At 37.1% G+C, this 16,423-nt stretch overlaps 1 long non-coding RNA gene across 1 annotated transcript; it reads left to right on the top strand.

Annotated features, from left to right (window-relative positions):
• The first annotated feature begins 803 nt into the window (after window positions 1-803).
• LOC109203268 (uncharacterized) lies at window positions 804-2,107 on the top strand. Its single transcript, XR_002063184.2, has 3 exons — window positions 804-1,085; window positions 1,391-1,520; window positions 1,904-2,107. It is a non-coding gene; the product is annotated as an uncharacterized LOC109203268 (long non-coding RNA).
• Window positions 2,108-16,423: the final 14,316 nt, after the last annotated feature.

Raw genomic sequence — 16,423 nt, 5'->3', positions numbered from 1 at the left:
AATATTCAACATGGAAAAACAAGACTGTATTTGACCAGTGCAGTGTTCACCTGTCTGTCTCCTGCTTATTGTATTCTATTAAACTGTCCTGTGACATGCATTTCCTTTTTTGTTTTTAATTTAAAGTATTGTTAATGGAAATGCTGCAAAATGATGTGAAAGTGCATTTTCTTCACAGGTGCCTGCTTCCCCATCACCTAAAGAACAGGAGAATTTAACATACATTTCTCTGATTGGCTGCAGTCTCTCTCTGGTCTTTTACCCTGGTCATCACTGTTTTGCTCTTCATCACAAACAGGTAATTATTCATTTTTTGCTTGATGACATTCTTTAAACATTAATCCTCCGGGCCTCCACATTTTTAGTAGCATCCTCCTGTCCTGCTCCCATGATTTCTTCAGCATCTGCTCTCGTCTTCCAAGTCTTGCCCAGTTTTTTTGTCAATTAAATATCCTTTTTCCCTTATCCCATCGTCTCTCTTCATCTTGAAAGAAATGTCGAAGCTTTTTATCCATATTTTTATTATATATTCTTTTATCTCTGACTGGATTTGGATCAATTTTATTCCAAACAGGATATGACCAAATAATCTACATGAACGTTGTGACTTACTGTGAATCACATCTCCTGTATTTGCCAGAAAAGTCAGAGAAGGTGTCTTTATGAAGGTCCACATCAACCTCGTGATCGCCCTGATCCTCCTCAACCTGCACTTCCTGCTGAATTCCACAGTGGCAGCAGTGTCCTCTGCTGGGCCCTGTTTATACATGGCTCTTGCTCTTCACTACTTCCTGCTGGCCACTTTCAGCTGGATGGCCTTGGAGGGATTCCACCTCTACCTTCTCGTAGTCAAAGTCTTTGACATCTATGTCAGCAGATACCTGCTCAAACTCAGTGTGGTGGGATGGGGTGAGTTGAGTACTTCAAACAGGAAGTTCTCTTTATCAGACTGTAAACTGTGGCTGACTGCTCAGTTTGCATGTTTCAGGTGTTCCTGCAGTCATTGTGTCAGTGGTGCTGATCATAGACAGAAGCTTTTATGGTCCTGTCTCTGTGGATACATATAATGTCAACAAAACTGCAATGTAAGGAATGAATTTGCCAACATGTAACATCTAAAAAAATATTTTGATTTCATTTTTGTCAGTATCTCTAGCTCCCATTAAACTCCAATGTAAGAAAATTTGGATGCATGAAAATAAACTTAATTTATATTTATTAACTCTTTTGCACGTGCATTAGAATTTCTGTTTATTTCCATGTTTAGAAGAAAAAAGAATCTAAGTTGTTTAAGTTAGTACACTGACTCACCTACATCTTTTTAACAGAAAGCCTCTTTCACCTTTCAGTGTGCGACATTTTTATCATCATCTATTTCATTTCTTTGTAGGTGCTATATTACCAATGCTGACGTGAAAATGGTGACTACAGTGGGACTGCTCGTGATTGTGTTTCTGTTTAACATGATTATGTTTGGGGTGACAATCAAATATGTTTTCAGTGTTGGACAAAGCAGAGAGGTAATTTTCTCATCTTTTTAAAATAATCTTTAAGTCTAGGTGAGTCAGATCTTACCAAAATCTCTTTTTCCTCTTCCTCTTTTTTTTAAATTTCAGATTTCTATCCTCTTTTTACTTGATACGAATACTCTATAATGGTTGTCTTTAAAAAAAAAAAGAATGTTATGTACTTGTAATATTTTACCATCACTACTTAAAATTTAGTTTCTATTATACACACGCTCTATAAGTGAGCAAAAGAGTCCAGAGAACCCAATTTCAAACAAACCGAATAGTTTTTGTGGACACTCTTAAAGTGTAATTCGAGGACTCTGTTAGTTTCAGGTCATCTAGAACATGCTGTGTTATGTTTCATTCTGTATTTGTTAAATTATTTTGGACAGACTGAATCCAAAAGAGTCATGCAAAGCATTTGTCCCCTGCTGGGAGTTGGCATTCTGCTTGGCTTTCCCTGGAGCCTGGTCTTCTTCTCATTTGGACAACTGACCACTCCTGGCCTCTACCTCTTCTGCATCCTGAACTCACTGCAAGGTCAGTACAGTCTGCAACTATGTGTGTCTCTGTTGAAGGTACTCATCAAGATTAGCCTTTTAACAAAGTTAAGGTAAACTTGAGACCTCACATATAACCTATTCTGGTTAAAGTATATCATAGACATTAACTTGGTGCAGTTAGGCTAATAATACTATCATGTGTCACAGATAAAGATGCTCAGAGTTGGCTATAGGATAAAGAACTGAGGGCTCCAGAATTTTAAAAGAAAGAAAAAACACAACATTTTTTACCCACACTTATGTACTGTGGCCTTGTAACTCTGAATATTGTCTTAGCATTAAAGTTAACTTTTGAATTCCTTGAATAAATGTGCAAATGTTATTGTACAATAAGAAAAAGCCAGCTGATTCTGAAGGGTCAGGATGTGAACTTTTTGTTGATTAAATATGGAATACCCACATAGATTCTCAAAGTGTTTTTTATGGTCCTCTGGTCTCTGAGAAGAAAGTGCTGCAAAAGAGTCATTTACAATAAAATTTACTATAAAAATTGTATAATGTTATGATAACATTTTCTAATTTTGTGTTCCCTTCATCCTGCCCTATGAAAGATAGGCTTTAGCACCCCGACAGCCTCATGCTGAATAAGAAATGGACAGACAAAATTGATTTATAAAAATGTTTTTTAGTAAAATTAAACATTTTGTACATTTTAAGTAACATAAAGGGCATACTTCATTTTAGTACTACGTGTTGGTCATTAAAGAGGTCAGTGAGCTGCAACATTGCTAATGAAAGGAAGGGAAGGCTTTGTTAAGAGGACATTCAGCAGGTGGATGGATCACCTCTGCCTCCACTTTTTGGAAGTTGACTTGAATCTTTAATATGAAGGCTGGGCTGGGCTTTTTCAATGGAGATCTGAGGAAACATTAGATTTAGATAATAGCTGATGTTGCATATACTTACTTTCACGTAAGAGCTCATATAGGACCTTATTTAAATAGTAATCATGTTTATGCTATTGATTAACACAAACTTTAATCTTTGTTCACAGAGTCCAGTTTAGGAAAACTGTTCAGAATAAATGGTGCATCATATTAACATACCTTCTTTTATGCAGTACACTTTCACATACAAGTTTATTTTACTGTGTATGCACTAACAGTAACCTAATACAGTTGAATTATTATTGAATTATATTATTATGTCACTGAGAAAGACCTAAAACTACAACGAGCAGTGAAACACGTAGTACCAGCAACAATGAGATTAAACACAAAGATCTGTTCTTATAAATGTTTTAACTGTAGCTGACCCTCCTGCTTTAAGAAATTTTGATATTGTTTTGTGGATCACACCACTGTGCTAAGTTGTGTATTTATCGCATATTTGATCATAATCCTGATTTGAGATTTTCAGAAATGTCATTAGTTATTTTATGACATTCAGTTTATATAAACTTTTTCTGTGCCAGTTTGTGCTTCTACATGCATTGGTAAATCCTTTGCTAATTCATAAAAACTGCATTAAACCTAAAAATGTTGCTTTGTTTGTTGTTCGGATGTAATAATATTCCTGTTAACACACCTAGTTTAGAGCAGACTGATGCTAAAGTTCAAACAGTCATTATGTTGCCCCCATAAAGAACATTTGTTTAAAACAAATACCTCCCACAGACCACACAGAATCACTTCTGTATTTTAAACATTAAACACATAATCATGAGATCGCTCAGGCAGAACTGCTCACTGATGTTTGTAACTTTTTCTTTATTATATGTAAAAACAAAAACACCCAGCACGCCCCTGCGGGCGGTTTATCCTTCAAGCTCGGGTCCTCTACCAGAGGCCTGGGAGCTTGAGGGTCCTGCGCAGTATCTTAGCTGTTCCCAGGACTGCACTCTTCTGGACAGAGATCTCCGATGTTGTTCCCGGGATCTGCTGGAGCCACTCGCCTAGCTTGGTAGTCACCGCACCTAGTGCTCCGATTACCACGGGGACCACCGTTACCTTCACCCTCCACATCCTCTCGAGCTCTTCTCTGAGCCCTTGGTATTTCTCCAGCTTCTCGTGTTCCTTCTTCCTGATGTTGCTGTCATTCGGAACTGCTACATCGATCACTACGGCCGTCTTCTTCTGTTTGTCTACCACCACTATGTCCGGTTGGTTAGCCACCACCATTTTGTCCGTCTGTATCTGGAAGTCCCACAGGATCTTAGCTCGGTCATTCTCCACCACCCTTGGGGGCATCTCCCATTTTGACCTCGGAACTTCCGGCCATATTCGGCACAGATGTTTCTGTATACTATGCCAGCCACTTGGTTATGGCGTTCCATGTATGCCTTGCCTGCTAGCATCTTGCATCCTGCTGTTATGTGCTGGATTGTCTCAGGGGCATCTTTACACAGCCTGCACCTGGGGTCTTGCCTGGTGTGATAGACCCCAGCCTCTATGGATCTTGTGCTCAGAGCTTGTTCTTGTGCTGCCATGATTAGTGCCTCTGTGCTGTCTTTCAGTCCAGCTTTGTCCAGCCACTGGTAGGATTTCTGGATATCAGCCACCTCCTCTATCTGCCGGTGGTACATACCGTGCAGGGGCCTGTCCTTCCATGATGGTTCCTCGTCTCCCTCCTCTTTCTTGGGTTTCTGCTGCCTGAGGTATTCACTGAGCACTCGGTCAGTTGGGGCCATCTTCCCAATGTATTCTTGGATGTTCGTTGTCTCATCCTGGACTGTGGTGCTGACACTCACCAGTCCCCGGCCCCCTTCCTTCCACTTAGCGTACAGCCTCAGGGTGCTGGACCTGGGGTGAAACCCTCCATGCATGGTCAGGAGCTTTCTTGTCTTTATGTCAGTGGCTTCTATCTCCTCCTTTGGCCAACTTATTATACCAGCTGGGTACCAGATCACAGGCAGGGCGTAGGTGTTGATAGCCCGGATCTTGTTCTTACCGTTCAGCTGTGGATGGATGGATGGATGGATGGATGGATGGATCTGAGCCATTCTTGCACAGAATTTGAAAGAATCTAACCAGTCCAGTTTACTGTTAAGGTGAACAGGAATTTGCACCTGTCCACAACCTTGATGTCCAAACCATGAATAATTACCAGATGATGAAGTCTGTTGCTGACCTTCCTATACTCCAGATCGTTCCCCTGAGATACACATCCAGTGATGACTGTATCATCAGAGAACTTCTGGAGGTCACAGTTAGAGGTGTTGTATCTTAAGTCTGATGTGTAGAGGTTAAAAAGGAAGGGAGAGAGGACCGTCTGCTGAGAGGGCCTCCACCTGGGACACACTGTCCTGAAGGCTAACATATTATGAGGTGTTTTCAAGGTATTGAATTGCCCATGGAGTAAGGCAGGGGTGTCAAACAGAATAGGTCCAACATAGACTCCAATATGACCAACAGACGGCTTTAGAAAATGTGAATGGCAGACATTTTAGATTTAACTGTATTTTTAAATCTTTTGCTCTGGATACAGACTTCCTTGTCTTCTATACTATTCAATTCAATTCAATTCAATTTTATTTATATAGCACCAAATCACAACAAAAGTCGCCTCAAGGCGCTTCATAGCTACAGAGAAAAACCCAACAACCATATGACCCCCTGTGAGCAAGCACTTTGGCGACAGTGGGAAGGAAAAACTCCCTTTTAACAGGAAGAAACCTCCGGCAGAACCAGGCTCAGGGAGGGGCGGGGCCATCTGCTGTGATTGGTTGGGGAGAGAGAAGGAAGACAGGATAAAGACATGCTGTGGAAGAGAGACAGAGATTAATAACAGATATGATTCAATGCAGAGAGGCCTATTAACACATAGTGAGTGAGAAAGGTGACTGGAAAGGAAAAACTCAATGCATCATGGGAATCCCCGGCAGCCTACGTCTATTGCAGCATAACTAAGGGAGGACTCAGGGTCACCTGGTCCAGCCCTAACTATATGCTTTAGCAAAAAGGAAAGTTTTAAGCCTAATCTTAAAAGTAGAGATAGTGTCTGTCTCCCAAATCCAAACTGGAAGCTGGTTCCACAGAAGAGGGGCCTGAAAACTGAAGGCTCTGCCTCCCATTCTACTTTTAAATACTCTAGGAACAACAAGTAAGCCTGCAGTGCGAGAGCGAAGTGCTCTAATAGGGTGATATGGTACCACAAGGTCATTAAGATAAGATGGGGCCTGATTATTTAAGACCATGTATGTGAGGAGCAGGACTTTGAATTCAATTCTGGATTTAACAGGAAGCCAATGAAGGGAAGCCAAAACAGGAGAAATATGCTCTCTCTTTCTAGTCCCTGTCAGGACTCTTGCTGCAGCATTTTGGATTAGCTGAAGACTTTTCAGCGAGTTCAGCGAGCGAATACTACACTCAGGAATTAATTTAGTATTATAAAAACAATTAAATGACAGAGGAGTTCCTGTTTTTTGACTATCTAATTTCAAGATTTTTTACAGTCCATGAACAATATATAAAAAAGGGACATTTTCTGTGAATTTAAAAAAGCTTTTTGTTTTATAATTACAGAACAGTAATTATGTAATATTGCTCCATTCTGCTCTGTCCTCTGCTATCAACAAGGCACTTTCTTCCAGAGAACTGATGCTCACTGGATATTTTTTCCACAAAGTAAACATCCCAGTAGATATACAGTTCCTGAATTACTCAGGCACCAACAGCTATGCCATATTCAAAGTCACTTAAAATCACCTTTCTTCCCTCTTGTTGCACAGCTTGAACTTTAGCATATGCTGAAGTCTGTATGATTAAAGGCAATGGGTTGTTCCCATGTATTTGGCTTTTTAGATATTTGCATTAATCAGCCTTTACATTACTGCCATCTTGTGGCCACAGTTGGCTATTGTCTCTGAAAGCTTTTCATTCTCGTACAAAACTGCAGCTCTCGTTTTGAGGGTGTGTTTTCATCTCCCATTAGCAAAGACTGGAGCTGGTCAGGTATGGCAGCTCAAACAGTTCAAAAGCTTGACAAAACTTTAACAACATAATATGCATGCATTTTTTCCCGTCCATTCTCTTCTTCTTATCCTCATCAGGGATGCGTGGTAGCGGGGGTGGGTGGGGAGGAGTGACCTTGAGCCTATCCCAGCTACCATAGAGAGAGAAGCCAGGTACACCCTGAACAGGTCACCAGCCTGACACAGGGCTTAAATCAACAAACACACAGTCAGTAAATGTATAGTTGGTCTACACAAGTACATCTGATTTGAGATGTTGGCTTGAATTCAAGTTTATATGACAAAAGTACCAGGTTCATATATCTCACAGATCTGTCTTTGTCCTAGCATCAGAGTCAGGCATTTTGTTGTTATTCATCATTTACAATGTAAAGAATAGAGAAAAACAAATAGAAATATTTTTTTCATAATTATTTTAAAAGCAAATGATAAACCAATACACGGCATGAGATAGTTTTTTTTTTTTTTGTTTGTTTTTTTACAAGCTCTTACAGGCTTTAATTTTAACTTCTATTCTTGTGATAACAGGAAGAAAATCACAATATGGAAATTTCATAGTTTATGTTCAGTTTGTTTGGTTTTTTTTTTGTTTTTTTTTGTTTTTTTTTTGGGGGGGGGGGGGCAAAGCAGTTACAACACCTGGCCTCTGATGACAAATTGCTTGAATTAAATCAAATTAAAATTATCAGCTAAAAGGACAATTTACTGTTGAATGTTTCAATAGAATTTAAATACAGTTTCGAGTGCTAAGTGCAATTTTAAGTGCAAGTTTCACTAATTTAATGTCAGCCTGTATTTGCTGGTCAATGGTGTATCCATGGAAGAACAGATGAATATATTTTTAGTTTTCTCTCACCTGATGCTTCCTCCTTTTTATTCAAAAAGTAATTTACATAAAATGTTAACAAGATCGAAAAAATCTTTTCAGAGTTACTCATTTGTTTTTTCCCTGCTGGCACATCAGCTGTGCTCCTGATTCTGCTCAGATAAAAGGAACTCTGCACCATGCAAAGGTAGGCTATGCTTTGTCTTTATGTGAAAGGTCTAATTCAATTTTCTGTACTTTTCTTGCATAAAAATGTATTCGGTAATATGAAGATATAAAAATGTAAAGCAGGTCATCCACTAACTAGAAGTTTGATTGGTTGGTGGTTCAATCCCTGGCGGCTATGTCTACATACCAAGTGTCCTTGGGCAAGATACTAATGCCATGTTGCTTTCTGAGGAATCCATCAGAGTTTGATTGTTCAATAGAAAACACTCAAACATATAAAAAGGGCTGGTGGGAATGAGGCATGTTGTGTGCTTTCAGTGCTCTGTGACAGTAGAAAAGTGCTATATAAGAACCAGTCCATTTATTGTGATAATGTTTAACATCAGGTATTCCATTATTAATATTATAATTTTTAGTAGTGGTAGTGTAAGAGATGTAGCATAAGTGGACACACTCTATAAAATTTGGCTTTTTTAGGCCTTACTTTGAAGGTTAGCATACCTGAGGTGTCTTGTTGTCGTTGTACTTCCTGCTGTTTCTCTTCTTTGGAACTAATATTTCTTCCTGTGTTTCCACTAAGACTAGAACTCTCGACCCTATTACTATTTAGAAATTATTTTCTGAATGATTATTAACAGCAATGAAATCAATATTGTAGAGAGGCAGGTCTGCTGATTTCGATATTGCACTTTCTAGGAACAACATGCAAATAATATATAAATATTATATAACATCCTGTTGTGTGTCCTGACTCACAGCAGGTTGTTTGTGCATCTGCTCGAATGTGACCATAGAAGAATGCCCCCCAATTTATGTGGGAATTATTACAAATTTACTCCAATAATAAAACAAATAAGTGAATTTAGCATAAAGAGTGCATATAGGATTATTTGTCTCTAAGAGCAGCTCCTGTAATCACAAAGAGAAGAGAATCGTCACAAACTGCCAAATGTGACATTTGTTCCTGAAAGATCAAATAAAGTCTAGACTTTATCACAAAGATGACATAATGATTTAGGTTACCAGTTCTGGTTCAGTCATGATGAATCGTAAACGATGAAGCATGTGGAGATGATATCAGCAGTGCTCTGATCAGCTGCTTTAGCATTGGACAACATATTAAGGCTTCATATTATTTCTCTCAAATGATGTAAACTGTGCAGACTAATGTATGTAATTTTGTGAACCAAAACTCATTCAGAATAATTCAAACTGCTTTTTCACCCAAATATTTGACACAAACTCTCAGTTAGAAAATATATAAACTGCCAACTGTTGTCATGATTACCCACAATATATATGTGCGGAAAAATCCCTCAGTGGAAAAATAAAACATAAAATTTGACCTAACATGCCAAATGTCATCATTTGGTTCTTTACTATTTTTTTTACTATAATTTTTTTTTTATTAAAGCTATTAAAGCTGATACCAGTAAGATGATACCCATGTTAAACACAAAACGCTGGGTCTAACAACCCAGGGCCATGACAAAAATTGACAAGATTTACAAAATTTACAAATTTAGAAATTTACAGTAAAAAAACTGCAGTTAAATAAAAAAAGGTCTAACAGACGTAAACAATAAATTAAGAATGAAGAATTATTAAGAATTATTAAGTTATTAAAAGTTATTATTCAGTATTTGCTCAGATGAAGTGTGAACTTCTTCCATGACATAGCCCCTGACTGGTTGTAAAGCACAGATACTGTTTTAAATGAATCCTCTCCACTTCACAGGATGAAGTGCTGGCTTCTCTGGTGGCTGGTGTTTTTTCTGTCACACCAACCCTCTGCATGTCCTCATCTTCAAAAAAAAGACTGCAGAGATCAGAGTGCCATTGATCACTGTAAGAAAACAGGTAGGGTGCTTTAATATTGATGTAAGCTCTTGTTTCCATGCTTTTGGTTTGACATTTCTTATCCACACATCTTTGTGTTTGCTTAATACAGTAAATAAGAATGTACCTAAGTTTTCAGATGAAACTGTGGTTCATTCTGTAGAACTTTTAATTAACTTGAATTCAGTGAAAATGTGCATGTTTTATTTATTTTATTTTACAGATCATTCCTGTGGCTGTATGAACTATGTAGACAACATTTTGGAAAATGGAAGCCTTGATGACACTATCAAGTAAACAGTTTCATTCCAAATCACAGCATACTTTTTTTTTTTTATAATTAATTGCTTGGAGTTCTTATTTGTAAAAACTCTTTGATCAATCATGTATGTAGAAGTACAACACAGAGTGGAGATTTTAAGCTATTTAAGAAGGTCTATAGTGTATAGAAATTATTGAAAGACATCAAAATGCGGCATGCTAATTTCTTGTCCTTTTCCACCAGAGCCATTGAGGACCTAGAACGGTTTCTATTGGAAGAAGAAATGAATGGGACCAATTTTTCATTGAGTTCTGACAATGTTGTTGCCCTCCAGTATGAATCCAATAGTACCTTTGAGGGCCTCGAAATTTACATCAATGATAATGAGGTATTTTGAAAAAAAAAAAAAAAAATCAGATTTCATATTAATTAGAAATTACTGTGACAGTGACATTTTAAGTTGCTGGTGAGGTTTAAGTAGCTTTAAAATGATGTGCATACATACTTTGGTTTTCTGGTGATTTTTTAAAATATTAAAATATGGATTATCACTGTAAAGAAAACGGAACAGAATATTTGACATTGGAAATTCAGTAGTTTACAACATGTGTACTATAGAGAACAGTGATTATTTTTTCCCTTATTTTCCCTAAGCAGCAAAACAGGTTGTATACTTATGCCATGAACTTGACCATGTGATGACTATGAATCCTAATGATTTGTCATCTAGTTCCAAATTACATGCTAAACTACATTTAATTATTTTCCTAATCATCAGATCAGATCATTATTTTACTTTTTCTGCAACACAAAACTCATATTCATCAGCCTTAGTGCAGCTTTTTAATGTGTTATTACAGGTATTCACATGCAATGTTTGTCTTCTTTCTTGGTATTGTGCCAATAATATAGAACATATCATATGGGCTTCCTGACAGCAGCAGAGTGAGTGTAAATTTAATTGTTTTCCTAATCATCACATCAGATCATTATTTTAGTTTTTCTGCAACATAAAACTCATATCCATTAGCCTTAGTGGAGAGTTTCCTTGTGTTATTACAAGCATTCACATGCAGTGTTTCTTCTTGTTTATCTGGTAATATAGAACATATCAAATGAGCCTCTTCCCAGCAGCACAGTGAGTGTTCAGCTGCCGAGTGAACTGAATCCTGGATCAAACACCACGATTGTGTTCCTCAAGCTTAAGTGGCCTGAAACAAACCAGGTCAGGGACTAGATTATGTTTTATAAAAATTTTCAATTTTTGTATGTGTATAGATTTTACAATGTTAATTAAACTTCTTTTTTAATTTTGTTCGTTTTATCCCAATAAGACTAATTTAAAAAATGCTTTGTCTTAAGAAACCTAGTCGCTACCTGCTGTTTAGGCTCCTGTATCTGCTGGATCTCTGCACATCAGACTAGTGAGAAAAACATAACAAATTATTGTGACTGCCAAAATAATTTAATGTGAAATTCAGTAATTCAGAAATTCAATAATTATTGAGTACTTCTGTTAGAACTCCATGTCATGTAATCACTCTAAATATGAACTTGCACTGTTTGTTTCATACCTTATGATTCAAGGACCTAATGTTTATGTAGTAAAGAATATGTCCACGTTTTCACCACAGGAACATTAAGTGATATAATAGTTAAGTCATTTGTTATCTTTACTATTATCTTAACTTAATGTTCCTGTGGTGAAAATGTGGGCATATTACTATTATAAAAGTTAAACCAGAAAAACTTTTATAATCATAAGCTAATAAATTTAAAGACACCTGTGGGCTCCAAGTAAGTGATAAGAAGAAACACACAAGCTGCAGCTCAGGAGAGCAGTTCCCCAGTTCCCCGTGCGGTGTGTTTGAATAGTGGATCCAAGTGCGGACACAGGCGATGAGACAGAATTAAACTTGAACCAAAGGCGATATTTTATTTGGGGGCTAATACTCAAAAACATGACACAAGGCAGAATTAGGGAAAACCAAAACATATACTGGGAAAACTAAACTATGGTAACTATGAGTAAGCTGAGAAAACTATGACTGCAACTATGACTTCAACTAAGACAACTACTATGATACTATGATAACTACTATGATAACTGTGACGAGACGTGGAGGGTGGTAACACAGACGACCTGACGATGACTGAACGGAAACACACAGACTAAATACAACACAAGGGTGGAAACACATGAAGAAACAGCTGACACGATAAATCATAATAACACCACAGGCGAAGTGTAAACTAAGCACATAGAACATGACGGGATGCAGACATGACATGAACTTGACAACATGAACCACGCAGATAAAAGACATGACAGATTAGACACACTAACCAACAAGGGAGACTTAATCACAGGGGTGAGACACAAGGGGAACCCAATAAACCATGAACTATAACTGCAACCTTGGCATGACAGAATTTCAGTTTCAGTTTTCAGTTTTATTTGTCATATGCAAGTAAGCACAGGGTCAACATCGCAATGAAATGTATTTGACGAGCAGATGATAGTCGCTCAGCAGAATGGTACAGTAGAAGAAAAAAATAAAATAATAAAAAATAAATAGAAAAATAGTAAAGAGCAAAATATTAATAAGATGTAGTAAAAGAAAAAAAGATTTTCAGTTAACTGACTAAATATATATATGTATATATAAATATATGTACACACTAGTGATTAAATAAAGAAAATCTTAAATAGGAATGTGACGGGGGGGGGGGGATGGGATATTGCACAGTGGCAGGAATGAGCAGCAGTACAAAAGTGATAAGCTGAAATGAAACTAGAACACAAATAAATAACAAAATACAATGAAACTCAAAAACATTGGGTCACACGACCCAGGACCGTGACAAACTTTCACGCAGGCTGAAATATTTCACAAAACAGGAAGTGATATATTCAAACACAGCTGTGCAGAAATAGATGCTCTTTAGTTTATTTGCAATAGTGCACAAAATGTGAACACAGCAAATACAATTTAATATATAGTTTTATGTAGGAAGGTTTGTGCTAAAGGGAAAAATCAAGAAAACCTTTAAAAACGATGCAAATAATAGTAAATGTATTTCAGAAAAGACAACAGAGCCTATGTAAATCTTTCCTGGAAGACCCAACTTATGAATGTGTGTTATATTGTAGGATATTTTAGGATCCGCATATAAAGTGTATGGTCAAGAACTGGTTGGCCTGAGTGTGGAGGGCAAGAACATATCAGGACTACGGCAGTGTGTCAACATCACCATGAATCTTACCAAGGAAATAAATGTGACTGGCACTTAATTTGTTTTTGTTTTTTTACAGTTATTAATATCATTTTATCATTAAATATATTTTATATTTTGTTCAACAAATTCTCAAAAATTAGGCATGTATAATAAAAGCATGTAAACATGTAATATTTCTGTGTCATAGGAAACCCAAAAACCCTCATGCCACTTCTTTAACTTCTCAACACACAGTGAGTAACCAAGCTTCATCATCATTAGTGTCTAACATGAATATTTATTTTATAAAATGAGTCATTGTTGTTTGTGGTTTTTCTCAAGATCACAAAGGTAAGCTGAGCTGACCTGGATGCAACAGTATTTTATGCATAGTCGATCTCTATGTTTTATTTACCAGATTTTAGTGAGCATGGATGCATTACACTATGGACACGTGGTCAGAATAATGTCACCTGTTCCTGTGACCATCTCACATACTTTGCTGTGCTCATGGTAGGAGGCAACTTTTTCATCATAAAAAGTGGAATTCAGGAGTTACACGTCTTTAAACGTGAGGGGAACTTCATCAACAAAATTTTGACAAACACCTTTGGAATAAAATGTGAAATCTCTCTTGATTTATCTTAACAATCATTTTCTGATCTGAATCAGAGTTGGCAGGTGTGTTAATAACAATCCAACAGGTTCATGCTGACTTTGACATAGTTTAATTATGTGGTCCTCATGCTTTGATAAAAAAGTTGTTCTGTGCTACTTTTTTCCCAGTAGTGACACTGTGTGTGTGGGAGATGGATGGATGGATGGATGGATAGATAGATAGATAGAAGTAATCATAACTAATTACTGATTACTTGCCCAAAAAGTAATCCCCTTACTTTACTGATTACTTATTTTCAAAAGTAATTAGTTACTTAGTTACTTTTTAAAAACATGATTTACAACCTGAATAGGTGATAAAGCGATAGACCTTTCAGCCCAATTCTACTTTTTCTGCATAATCCATCATATAAAATGTAATCAAATGAAAAAGTCTCTTTTTAAAACTAGTTTTATTAGTTTTAATCTTTTAACTTTATGCATCAAGCAAAAATTAAATTATATGCAACATTCTCTGACTGGAGGAAATTTGTTTAACATTTAAACCTATTTTCTGCATATTCCAGCATATAAAATAAAATAGATTTTATATTTCAAATAGATGCAAGTAAAACACAGCAGAAAATAAATAAAATCAAAGACTCAGCGGTCCTGTTGCTCTATTTTCACCTGTTTAGCAGGAGTGGGGCAGGCGCAGGTTTGCCCTGGTGCAGGTGTGCCGCAGCGGTCATGTCAGTGGAAAGAGTTTCTCTGTGAATTTCACATTCCCGTGGCAGCGTACTTGGTGCTTGCTCGGAAGTTTAGGGTTTTTTTCGCTGTAAAAAGACGTTTTCTTCCCACGCAGTGAACAGCGGACGTCACTTTTTACGGAATCAAACTCAAAGTAATGTCAGTACTTCCATGCTTTAAACGCTGCACGGTCATACTCTCTCCCGCACTCGTTATAGTATCCATTTTTGATCTGCACACAGCTGTTGCCATGAACGTCGCAAGCGCTTATGTCATTGTCATGAGACACTCTCGCAAACGAAATCACGGTTTAGTAACGCAGTAACGCAGCATGCTTACGGGAAAGTAACAGTAATCTAATTACCTTTTTTGCAATAGTAATCCCTTACTTTACTCGTTACTTGAAAAAAGTAATCAGATTACTTTTAACTTTTAACTTTATGCATGAAGCAAAAATTAAATTATATGCTTATTACTTGTAACGCGTTACTGCCCATCTCTGGTTAACTTTGCCACTTTTCATAGGTTTTAACTAAATAAATGGGAAAAAATCTGTGCTTTTGCAACAAGCTGCTAGTAACAAGATGCCTACAATGCTGTGATTGCAGCCATTCCCCAACTTTCTGTGAATGGTACTCATGGCCATTGATCAGTGGTTGTTGCTCAATGGTCATGAGAATTTGCATAATCATGATGAAGGAACTGACCTCCCAGCCCATTGTTCCTTCAGTGGGCTGGTTTCAGTCATAATGCAAATGTACTGTTTATAAGATTGGGGAAACCTGCAGTCAGCTGAGACTGAAGAAGTCACTTGGATGAGTGATGAAACGTTTCTCCCACTGAAAATGCTACATCCAGATGAACAGAATCAACCTTTGGAGAGTAACAAGGATACAAAATAATTTAAAATAAAATGATAAGAAGAATCCTTAGAAGCTAAATATATAGAAATGAGGGGTGGCTTAAAACATTCATGATACTGACATTACAGCATGCTTGAAATGTTACTCTATGTCAAAATAGAAAGTTGTCTTTGTACTGTGTCATTCCTGATACTACCATTAAATGCCACAACAAAAATCTCCACACAGTCATCTTTTCCTGCTACGAATGCTCCCTTTACAACTCACTGTAATCTTTATTCCTCTGTTAGTGCCATCTGTTCTCAACCACTGTTGATTGGTTCATTGATTTGTCCCAATCTTATCTGTATCATTTTTTTTTCTAATCTACATCAGCTCTTCATTGTTTGTGTGTCTTTTTGTTTTGAATTTTAACTCACAATGGAGATGATGCAAAATAATGTGAAAGTGTGTTTTCTGCACAGGTGGCTGCTTCCCCATCACCTAAAGACCAAAAGATTTTAACATACATCACTCTGATTGGCTGCAGTCTCTCTCTTTTTACCCTGGTCATCACTGTTTTGCTCTTCATCACAAATAGGTAATTATCTGTTTTCTGCTTGATGACATTCTTCAAAACTTAATCCTCCCCATTTTTAGTAGCATCCTCCTGTCCTGCTCCCATCAACTCTTCAGCATCTGCTCTCACCTTCCAGTCTTGCCTGACTTCTTGTTTTGATCTTTTTCTCTTACCTCATCGTCTGTCATCTGTATTATCTTTATTCTTCATTCTCTTTCCTTTATTTAGCTTATCCATTCTTTCTTTCCTTACTGGATTTTCCAGGGGGTTTTTTTTTCAAACAAAATATGACCAAATAATCTGCTTGAAAGTTGTCATTACCATGAATCACATCTCCTGTATTTGCCAGAAAAG

The sequence above is a fragment of the Oreochromis niloticus genome, linkage group LG1, assembly GCF_001858045.2.
Source record: "Oreochromis niloticus isolate F11D_XX linkage group LG1, O_niloticus_UMD_NMBU, whole genome shotgun sequence".
NCBI classification, from domain to species: domain Eukaryota; kingdom Metazoa; phylum Chordata; class Actinopteri; order Cichliformes; family Cichlidae; genus Oreochromis; species Oreochromis niloticus.
The sequence above is the reverse complement of the archived record's forward strand: the minus strand, read 5'-3'. Positions and strand labels throughout refer to the sequence as shown.